Source organism: Gracilinanus agilis, chromosome 5, assembly GCF_016433145.1.
Source record: "Gracilinanus agilis isolate LMUSP501 chromosome 5, AgileGrace, whole genome shotgun sequence".
In the NCBI taxonomy this organism is placed as follows: domain Eukaryota; kingdom Metazoa; phylum Chordata; class Mammalia; order Didelphimorphia; family Didelphidae; genus Gracilinanus; species Gracilinanus agilis.
Window position 1 is genome coordinate 230,369,475 of NC_058134.1, and position 11,349 is coordinate 230,380,823.

Sequence of the window (11,349 nt, forward strand, 5' to 3'; positions counted from 1 at the left end):
GGGAATTACTTTCTTTTTCATATTTCATATGAGAAGTATACTCAACATAGGTCAATGTGTTTTCTAGAACATCATCTATCCTTATCAGCTTTGTGTCGTTCACAAATTAATTAAACATGGCATCTATATTTTCACAGGAGAATATGTTATTTGAAGGCAGGGACTCTTTATTTTTTTATCTTTGTATCCCCAGAGAAGAACACAGAGCCCACTATGGGAGGGGGGTGGGTCATAATGCTGGTTAAATTGAGCTCTTCTGTGCTGTGGTTTAATGGTTGAAGTACAAATCATGCCTTTAACACGTACTATGTGACCTTAGGCAAAGTCACTTAACCTCCCTAGTCTTTAAGATTTTTATCTGTAAAATAAGGGATCTAAATTAGATGGAACTCCAAGTCTCTTCTAGCTCTATGCCTTTAATCCTATAATACTATCATTTTTTAACATTAAATAGCTCAGGACCAAGGAAAATGCTCTAAAGGCACAAGTCAGGGAACTTCCTTCAATTATCAATACTAGGGTCATCCAACATCTGACACGGAACACTTACAGTTTCTAAAGGAGAATAGATGCTCCAAAGATGCTGCCAAGGATAACCTTGTGATATAGAATCATTACACAAATCTTTTTGGCAATTTCTATATCCAAGACTTAAAGTAGCTCAAAAGCACAGCCTGGCACCAAAGACTCTACACCACAGACACAATGGCCAACGTGTTAAGAGTTGGATGTTCCAACCTTAGTATGAACCTTCCTAAAATTCCTTTAAATGCTAAGATTATCTGAATTTTTGGAACCTCAGACAATTCTTTCATATCCCTTTCCAGTCTTAACTCTTGTCATTGTCCTTCATTTACTCAGTGACCAAGCCAAATGGAGTAATAGACTCTTCTATTTATATGCTTCCATGCCCTTGCTTTAGATTGTTCCCTATACCTAGAATGCCATCTCTTTCTACTTTCTCTGTTGAATTTCTACTAAGTCTTTCCAGAAGACTCCTTGATTCCCCATTTCAGGACAATCTTCGCCTTCAGATGTCACATAGCTCTTCATTTGTAATACAGTTATCCATGTTGGTTTCTCATCCACTTGCTACACTGTACTATAAGCTCCTTAAGGACAGCGCTCTATTTATACTGTACCATACTGCCAATTATGAATGAGAAAATTAAGGCTTTGATGATTGAATGAAAATATGGTTATGTTAATAGTGAAATTATATTGTATTTCTTCCATGCATACCATGTAAATAAGGTCTACATGTTGCATATATCTGGACTCTAGTTCTGCATGGATTAGGACAAAGATATGAACTGGGCTTATAAGGAACTCCCAGGTGAAGAAATTCCCACCATCAATATGGATTTGAACCATTATAACCTTAAAGAGTTGTCTAGGGTCTTTACATATTAAATGACTTATCCAAGATCATATAATTAGGAAGATGAATCAGAGGAGAGACAAACTCAAATCTTTTTGGCTCTGAGATAAGCTCTCTATTTGTACTGCTCTATACTGTCTCATTGTGAATGTTATGTATAATTTACAGATTTAAAAAATTAGGCTTTGAGAGGTTGAATGGAAATTATTAAACAAAGCAAGTACCTAATTAATATAATGTATGGATTTGTTAACAATAAGAGAAAACTCATTAATTAATTTATGAATTGTATTTCTACTTAGCTATTATCACATCTAAATTGTAAGTACCTAATAGGCTTGCTGAGGTCAGGGACCATCTTTAATGGTTACATTAAGAATTAAATTATATTGTACTTCTATCATGAATAACACATGAATGGATCTACCTTTTGTGCACATCTGGAAGAATTTCACACATAGACATATAGGCATCTATTAATCCCAATGTAACTTTACTTTCCCTAAAAGAAATCATTTTTCCTAGTGCTGTAAGTTTGCCTGTGCCTAATTTCCATTTCTTTCCAGCATAGCAGAAAGATTACTAGATTGGGTATCAAAGGATCTGGACTCAGATATTGACTCTCAAAATTGTTATCTTTTGAGGGTTACTAAATCTCTATTGGTCTCAGTCTTCTCACCTGTAAATTGGAAGGAATAATGTTTGCATTGAGACAGAGCTTCACAAATGATGACAGAAAACTGGTCTTGGGGTATAAGGGAGATCTGAGTTCTGTGATATTGGAAATTTGGGGGTCCTTGAACTAATTTTGAGGTTCCTGATCTAAACTTACTTGGACATTTGGGGCTCTTTCAAACTACATTTCCCAAAAGCCAACTGGCTTTCTCTCTTGTGTAATCACGTGGCAGAAAGCTTAATCACCTAGAGAAAAGTATAAAGACTGATGAATAGGCACTTCCTCTTTTCTGATTGTGGAGCAGGAGCCAGGATGAGAGGAGCAGGTAATGGCTGGTCCCTTTAAAGAGGAGCGTGGCTTCGTTTTCCTAATGGCTATCAATAAACCCTTTAAAACCCTAATATTTTAAAATCTATCCTTTTATATTAATGTTATTTCTTACAGTTCAAGGCTTACTTCTGCACTTACTGGCTGTGTAATCCTAACTCCTCAGTATACCAGGCAATTCAATTGTCTCATAAATTGAAGAGCAGGTGCATATAAACATTGGTAAAGGAAATTCCCTTAATGGGAGCTCCCTCTCCTGATAAAATCACAGGTCCAAGCAGGGAGGACAATATGTTCTCACTAACTGCTTCACAGAGTTGTTGTAAGGTTGTGTTCTTTACACATTAAATAGTCTCATAATTAAGGTATGCTGCATGGTGTAGTAGATAGAGTAGTGTATATGGAGGCTAAAAACCTTTCTAACTTATAGTAATGTGACCTCTTTGACCTTCAGACAACTCTCTAAAGCAAGGTATGACCCTTTCAGATGTAATGGACCCCTTTGGCGGTCAATCTGGTGAAACCTATGGACTCCTCAGAACCATGGTTTTAAATTCATAAAATAAAATTTGCTTTCCAAGCTGTGTGACCCTGGACAATTCACTTAGCCCCATTGTTTAGGGTTCCTGCTCCTCTGTCTTAGAGGGTTTTAAATTGTGCATACAATTATAAACGAAACCAGTTATATTAAAGTTATCAAAATATTAGAAAAGACAAATTAATGGACTCCAGCTTAAGAATCTCTGACTAAGGCATATTTCTTTAGTTATACATGAATTGCAATCTGTCTTCATATCTGCCAGGGAAATCACAGATGCTTGTTATAGTAATGTCAATAATTTTTTGGACTGTTTTAATTGGTATAGGAAGTTCCCAGTGAGGAAACTTCCTCTGGCAGAGCAAATTGGCATCTACTTTGTCACTGGTAGTTTTAAAGGGTTTGTGGAAGTAACGTAGTATAGTATTTAGAGAGCTAAATTTGGGATTCTGGAAGATCTGGGTTCTATACTAATACTAACTATGTCATCCCCAATATGTCTCTTCATTTCTGTCTTAGATATTCTGTTGATTATTTCTAACATGAAAAAGTATTTGATAAGAACTTTGCTATCAAATGTGACCTCAGATACTTAGCTTTATAATGCTGGGCAAGTCACTTAACTCCAATTACCTTGTCCTAACTGCTCTTCTGCCTTAGAACTGATGCTTATGACTGATTCTAAGACATGTGTTAGTGGAAATTTGGGGTTCATTGAGTTAATATTCAGGACCATGATATAAACTTCCTGTGGATGTTTAGGGGACTTAAAAACTACATTTCCCATGATTTCTCTTACATAATACATGTGGGTAGGAAGTGTGATTACGTAGACAAAGGTATAAAGTCTCAGAACTTGATTGAGATGAGGTCTTTTCCACGAAGCAGTCAGGTAGGCAGAAGGTAATGGCAGGCAATTTGAATTAGATCTTAGCAGGCACGTGGCCTTCTTAAATACCAATATGGCTTTAAATAAACTATTAATACTTTTGAATATATCCATCTAGATTAATATTATTGGTAACAGACAGAAGGTAAGGATTTTTTATTTTTAAACTTTGCTGAAGATAAAAATAGAAGCAAGTCAGTCCCTACTCTCAAAGGGCTTACATTCTATTGGAGTCAGTCCTTACTCTCAAAGGGCTTACATTCTATTAGAGGAAGGCAGTAGATAAAAGAGAGCTGGGTTAGAGGTAGAGTGTATATGTAATTGTGTGGAATGAAATTCAGTATGTGATTCTTGGAGTAGTATTTGGCTTGTAACCCCAATTTTCAAGACCCCTTCGTATTACTATTCCTTAGAATAAAACCGCACCCCCTCCCATAATATTTTTAGTTTTTTTGACCTATTTTCAAAAACCTTGAGAAGAGTTTATCTGTAGTCTGGGAAAGATGTCAGCTCTAGGAAGAGGGGCAAGATAAGCTGAAGGAGGAAAGAACAGGGCATTTCAAATGTATCTTTACTGTCCCAGACAGAAAATCACATAATAGTCATAGGGTTTTTGATCATGGGGGTCTTTAGGGGTACATAATGATTAAAATCATTCACTCAAGACTGTGAATATCATAGCCGCACTCCACTCCTATCCCCATACAGGATTGGACAGAGGGAAGGAGGAGAATCTTGCATCAATATTACTATAAAAGTCTGTGCTTACACATAGAGGACATTTTTGCCCGGAAAATGCAACTTCAGTATGCAGAATCCCTTTTCCTTTCCTCCCCCTCCTCCCCACCCTGCATTTTCTCTGTAAGCATCTTATCAAATCTCCTGTCTGCTCATTAGAGTGATTTCTGGGGGTATGGGCTCCCCCAAAATTCTACTTCACCCAGTCATGATAAGGCCTCTGACATATACTTCCTATGTGACCCAGGGCAAGTCACATACCCTTTCAAATCTTCAGACAGCTTATAAGTTACAGGCAAACTGGCTATTGCATCAGGAGATGAAGTTTCTGACCTTAAAGTAACCTTCATGGATGGAATCTCATTTCTACATTTTGCCATTCTCCCAAAACAACTACAATAATCAAATGTTTGTAGACAAAGCAGGATTGTATACATATTAGATAAACACTTCTGCAATATGTAATTTAATTACATAATTAAGATTCTTCCCTCCTAACATTTTTCTTTACTTAAAATCTTATTGCTTAAAAATTCCTCTAGCTGAAAATTATAGAGGACTTTGTAAATGAAGCTGATTTTAACTAATTTTAGGGAGGGTGGAACACTAGCAGATTGATCAAGAGGCATCTGAAGCCAAAATCTCACATTATTTTCCACCTTACCCTGGTGCCTTCAATGTAGCCATTAAATAAAGGTGGCAACTTTTCTCATCCCTTTGAATTGACCAACTTAACCAATGAAATTTATTGATTCCCTGGGCCTCAAAATCAACAAGAACCAGAGCACTGCCATTCCTGCACCTAAAATCCCAGGATAGGTTCATGTTCAGTTTGGCAAGATGTCTCAAAACTTCCCTTCTCTGCAGAAGTTGAAAAGAAGGTTGAAAATGGCGCAGAGGGATGGCCACTGCTTTGTTTTCTGAATGAAGCTAATTCTGGGTCCTTCAGAGGGTTAGGAAGGCGCTCTGACAGCGGGCGGGAACAATCAGTGCTGCTTTTGAAAAGGGAGTCATTTCTATAAAAAGGATGGAGCTTCAAATTTTAATTGCCATCAAAGGAAACGTTCTGTTAAGCAGGCCCCGAACAATTTTTTCTTCTGCTATTTGAGTTAAACGAATACTGCACATCTCTGTTGTGAGGATTTTTCTAAATTTAACCTATCTGCAGATGGTTTGAGGTTTTTTTTTTCCTTCTCTCTCACTAAGATTATTTTAATCCTACATAGCAGTCAGTTTCAAAGAATTTACATAAAATTAAAATATGCTAATATTTTAATGTGTCCTGCTTAAATGGTGCAGGATTTTCACATTTTAATTGATCTGCAATCATCAATTAAGTACCTACATATTAGCACTATTAGGTAAACTCAAGAGATCCATTTACTCCAGGTAATCAAAATAGTGATAGAGACATTTTGAAGCCAGGACCTCTGACTCAAAATCCAGTGCTCTTTACACTACAAGGAGCTATTGAATGCTATTCTGGGTTGTTCATACTGCTTACAACTCACTTATAGAGCAGAACATAAATAGGGAAGGGGGAAACAAACAAATAAATGTTGAGAAACCACATGAAGTAGGAAGTCTTATGTTTGGACTATAGATGTGATGACTGAGTTAAGGAAGTGATTTTGGGGGTCAGGAGATCTAGGTCTGAGTATAGTCTCAGATACATATTAGCTGTAGAATCCTGGGTCAATAACTTCAATGATCTGACCTTTAGTTTCTTCATCTCTAAAATGGGGCTATTACTACTTGTACTACACACTTTTTAAGAAAATTTTGAAGGAACTATTTTGTAAAGCTGCAAGTGCCATGTAAAAGTTACTGATGGTGATGAGGATAGCAATGATAATGGTGAGAGGAGCCATAGATTGCAATATTATGTAAATAAGAATGGTGATGATAATGATGGTGATGAGTCCTAGCTATGGTATACATGGTGAATTGGAAGAGGGGAAGGCTGAATTTATGAAGACTACCTAGGAAGTATTGCATTAACTCAAAGACATTGGATGGCATACAGAATTATGGAAAGAACAGTATTATTTAAAGTCAGAGAACCTGGGTTTGAATCCTTGGTCTGCTATTTAAAAATTTCACCTCTTCACTTCTATTTCCTCATCTGTAAAAACAAAGGAGTCCGATTAGACAAGAGCTTCTTAATCTGAGGTCCATGCACTTTTAAAAAAAATACATTTGGAAGGAAGATTGAGAAGTAAAAGCAGGGAAAACTCGACCACTAGGAGAATCCTCTCCAACCAACTTTAAAATAACACTTCAAAATTAATACTGGTGTAAAAGAACCACAAAGGGATGGAGGTAAGCAACTTTCCTGCAGAGAACAATTTTAAATGTATGCAGAGAGGGTCTGGTTCACTAGTGTGAGAGGGGAGCACATACTACAACAAGGGTACACCAAGGGGTATAGGAACAAGCCAACAGCAAGCCCCCTCCACATCACATCTACTGTTCCAGGTTCTGAACCTGGGACAAAGTCAACTTCAAGACACTGAGAACCTGCCCAAACCAACAGCAGTGTAACCATATGCACACTCCTTCAAGTCCCAAGCCCCAGCACAAGTCTATAGCAAGGACGCAAACCCTAGTGCAGGCTAGTGTGCTTGGTTGGTGAAAAATGCAGAGCAAGGTTCTAAGCCCCTGCCAAAATCAAAACATAGGCCCTAATTCTCTAATCAGACAGTCAGTAGTATGCCTATCTGGTGCAAACCAAAAGGGAGGTCCAGAGCTCTTATCCAAGCCTGCAGGGAGGACTTGAAACCCTGAACAAAACAGTCCACATCACACCTGGTTTCTGTAAGCCCAGAGTGAGATCTAGAGCCCAGTCCTAGCTTGAGGCTGGGCCTTGAGTCCCAGCAAATGGTAGCTCATAGTGCTCTAAGCTCTTCAAGTCATCTCCAGTTTCAGCAATGGGAAGTGGATTTCAGAGCTCTCAGCCCTAAGGCCATCAGACCACTGTGGAAAACAGAAACTCCCAGAAAGCCAGAAGAGCTAAAGGTAGCATCAAGTTAATACTGAAGCTTAAGAGAGTGTCCCCTTTTCCCTGAGAACAGAGCCCATCATTAAGATAAAAGCAAAAGTCAAGAAAAAAGCTGGAGAAATCAGTAAACATCAAAGAAAACACCTAGTCATGGAAAAATTTGATGGAGATAAAAGCAAGGAACAGATTCAGAAGGAGACAGTGAGAGCAAAGCAGCTAGCTGCAAAACTTCAAAGAAAAATATGTATTAAGCTCTAGAAAGGCTCAAAAAGGATTTCAAAAATTAATAAAAACGGAGGGGAAATGGAGATGAGAAACAAAAGCAATGAAAAGCAAATTGACCAAAAGGAAAAAGAGGAACAAAAGTCTAATAAAAAAAAAAGTTTCTTAAAGTAGAATTGACCAAATGGAAAAAGAGGTTCAAAAGCTCACAGAAGAAAATCATTTCTTAAAAATTAGAATTGTGCAATTAGAAATGAATGACTTTATGAGATGCCAAGAAATAGTTTAAAATATCAATGAAGAAATAATGAAGAATAGAAGAAAACATGAACTATCTCATTGAAAAAGCAACCAACCTGAAAAATAGATCTAGGAGAAACAATTTAAGAATTATTAGACTACCTAAAAGTCATGATAAAAAAAGTCTTGGATATCATATTAAATTATCAAAGAAAATTGCCCTGAAATTCTTGAATGAAACTGTGAAATAGAAATGGAAAGAATCCACAAATCACCTCCTGAAATAAATCCCCAAATGACAACTCTCAGAAATATTATAGCTAAATTCAAGAGCTCCCAGGCCATGGAGAAAATACTCCAAATGGCCAGAAAGAAAAATTCAAATACCATGGAGTTTCAGTTAGGATTATATATGACTTAGCAGCTTCCATATTAAAGGATTAGAACACTTGGAATATGATATTCTGGAAGGCAAAAGAACTAGATATACAAACCAGAATCACCTACCTAGCAAAACTGAGGTTGTCCTCTCAGGGGAGGAAATAATCATTTAATAAAATAGAAGATTTCCAAATATTCCTGATGAAAAGACAAGACCTAAACAGAAAGTTCAAATACAAAATTCAAAAGAAGTATAAAAAGATGAAGAAGAAGGAAATTTTAAGGGATTCAGTAAGGTTAAATTGTTAATATTTTTACATGGAAAGAAAATAAATGTCACTTAAAAATTTTATCAGTATTACAGCAGTTAAGAGGCATATACATAGACAGAGAGTGTGATAAGAAGCTGATTAAAATAAGATATGCAAAAAATCAAGAAGTGAAAAAGAGGATTGCCCTGAGAGAAAAGGGAAGAGAGAGGTAGAATGGGGTAAATTATTACACCTAAATAACTGCTAAATATTATTACAATGGAGGGAAGGATGAGGGTGGTAACAGGCAATGCTTTAACATTACTCTCATCACAATTAGCTCAGAGAAGGAATAACAACCACACTCATTTGAGTATAGAATCTTAATTTACCCAATAAGGGAGTAGGAGGGGAATAAGATAAGAGGAGGTATAATAGAAAGAAGGAGGAAGTAGAAGGTGATGATTGAAAGCAAAACATTTGTGAGGAGTGACAGAATAAAAGGAAAGAGAAAGAGCAGGGGGAAATTGGATGGAGAGGAATACATAGTTGTTAATCATAATTATTAATGTGAATGGATAAATTCACCCATAAAAACAAAACAGACAGCAGAGTAGATTAAAAACTGGAATCCTACGACATGTCATTTACAAGAAACACATTTAAGTCAGGGAGATGCACAAAGAGTAAAGGTAAGGGTCTAAAGCAGAATTTATTGTGCTTTAGCTGAAGTAAAAAAATAAAACGGGAGTCGCAATCATGATCTGAGACAAAGGTAAAGTAAAAATAGATCTAACTGAAAAAGATAAGGAAATTACATCTTGATAAAAGGTACCATAGACAATGAAGTAATATCAATATTACACATATATGCACCAAATGGAATTGCCTCCACATTTTAAAAAGAGAAATTAAATGAGATTAAGGAGGAAATAGACAGTAAAACTATATTGGGGGGACCTCAACCTTCCCCTTTCAGAACTAGATAAATTGAAAAAAAATAATAGAAAATAATATATCTTCTTTTCAACAGCATATGATACCTACTCAAAAATTGACCATGTATTACAGCATAAAAACTTCACACCCAAATGCAGAAAAAATAAATTTATCCTTTTCACATCATAACACAATAAAAATTATAATCCATAAAAGTCCATGGAAAGACAAATAAAAAAATTAACTGGAAACTAAACTAAATAATCTAATTCTAAAAAGGGGGATAGGTCAAAAAAACATAGAAACAACCAATAATTTCATTAAGGACAATGAGAAGACGACACATCAAAATTTGAGGGATACAGCCAAAGCAGTACTTAGGAGAAAGTTTATAACTCTAAAAGCTTACATCAATAAATTAGAGAAAAAGCAAATCAATGAATTGGTCATTCAACTGAAAAAGCTAGGAAAAAAAGAACAAATTAAAAATCTCCAATTAGAGACTAAATTGGAAGTCCTAAAAATCAAAGGAGAAATTAATAAAACTGAGAGTATAAGAATCATTGAACTAAAAAATAAGACTGAGTTGGTTTTGGGTGGGGGTGGGAATAAAATATATTGAACATTGATAATTTGATTTAAAAAAAGGAAAAAATCAAATCAAATAACCAATATCAAGATGAAAAGAGTGACTTCATCACCAATGAAGAGGAAATTAAAGCAATCATTAGGAGTGATTTTGTCCTATTATATGCCAATAAACCTGACAATTTAAATGAAATGGATGAATATTTATAAAAATATAAATTTCCCAGATTTAAAAAAAGGAAATAAAATACTCAAATAATCCCACCTAGGAAAAATAAAATTGAACGAACTCCGTAAGAAAAATTCCCCAGGGCCAGATGGATTCATTTAAAAACATTTAAAAAACAATTAATCCTGATACATATAAACTATTTGGGAAAATAAGCAGAGAAGGAATCCTACCAAACCCTTTTTACAACACAAATATGGTGCTAAATACCTAAGCTAGGAAGAGCAAAAATAGAGAAAGAAAATGATCAGGCAATTTTCTTAATAAATGTAGATGCAAAAAAATTTTAATAAAATACTACAAGGAGACTTTTTAAATATATCATAAGGATCATTCACTATGACCTTGTGGGATTTATATCAGAAATGTAGGACTGGTTTAATTTTAGGAAAACAATCAACATAATTGACCATATCATTAACCAAACTAACAGAAATCACATGATTTTCTCAATAGATGCAGAAAAAGCCTTTGACAAAATAGAACATCCATTCCTATTTAAAACACTAGAAAGCACAGGAATAAATAGGACATCCCTTAAAATGATAAGTAGCAGCTACCTAAAACTATCATCAAGTTGATACAGATGATTCTGCAATAAGGATAAGTTAGAAGTCTTCCCAATATAAGATCAGGAGTGAAGCAATGATGCCCCTTATCACCAATATTACTTAATATTGTACGAGAAAATGCTAGCATTAGTAATAAGAGAAGAAAAAGAAACTGAAGGAATTAAAGTAGGCAATGAGGAAACTAAACTATCACTCTTTGCAGATTGTAAGGGGGGAAAGGGAGTTTGGGGGTCCAATATATTAAAAGGTGATCACCGTGGGAAATCTCCCCAATTTAGGAATAACCTCAAGTCAAAATTGACTTTATGGAAGTTTATTTACAATTGAGAAGAGAGATAGGAAATAAGGAAATAAGAATCTAACACAGTAGGTAAATT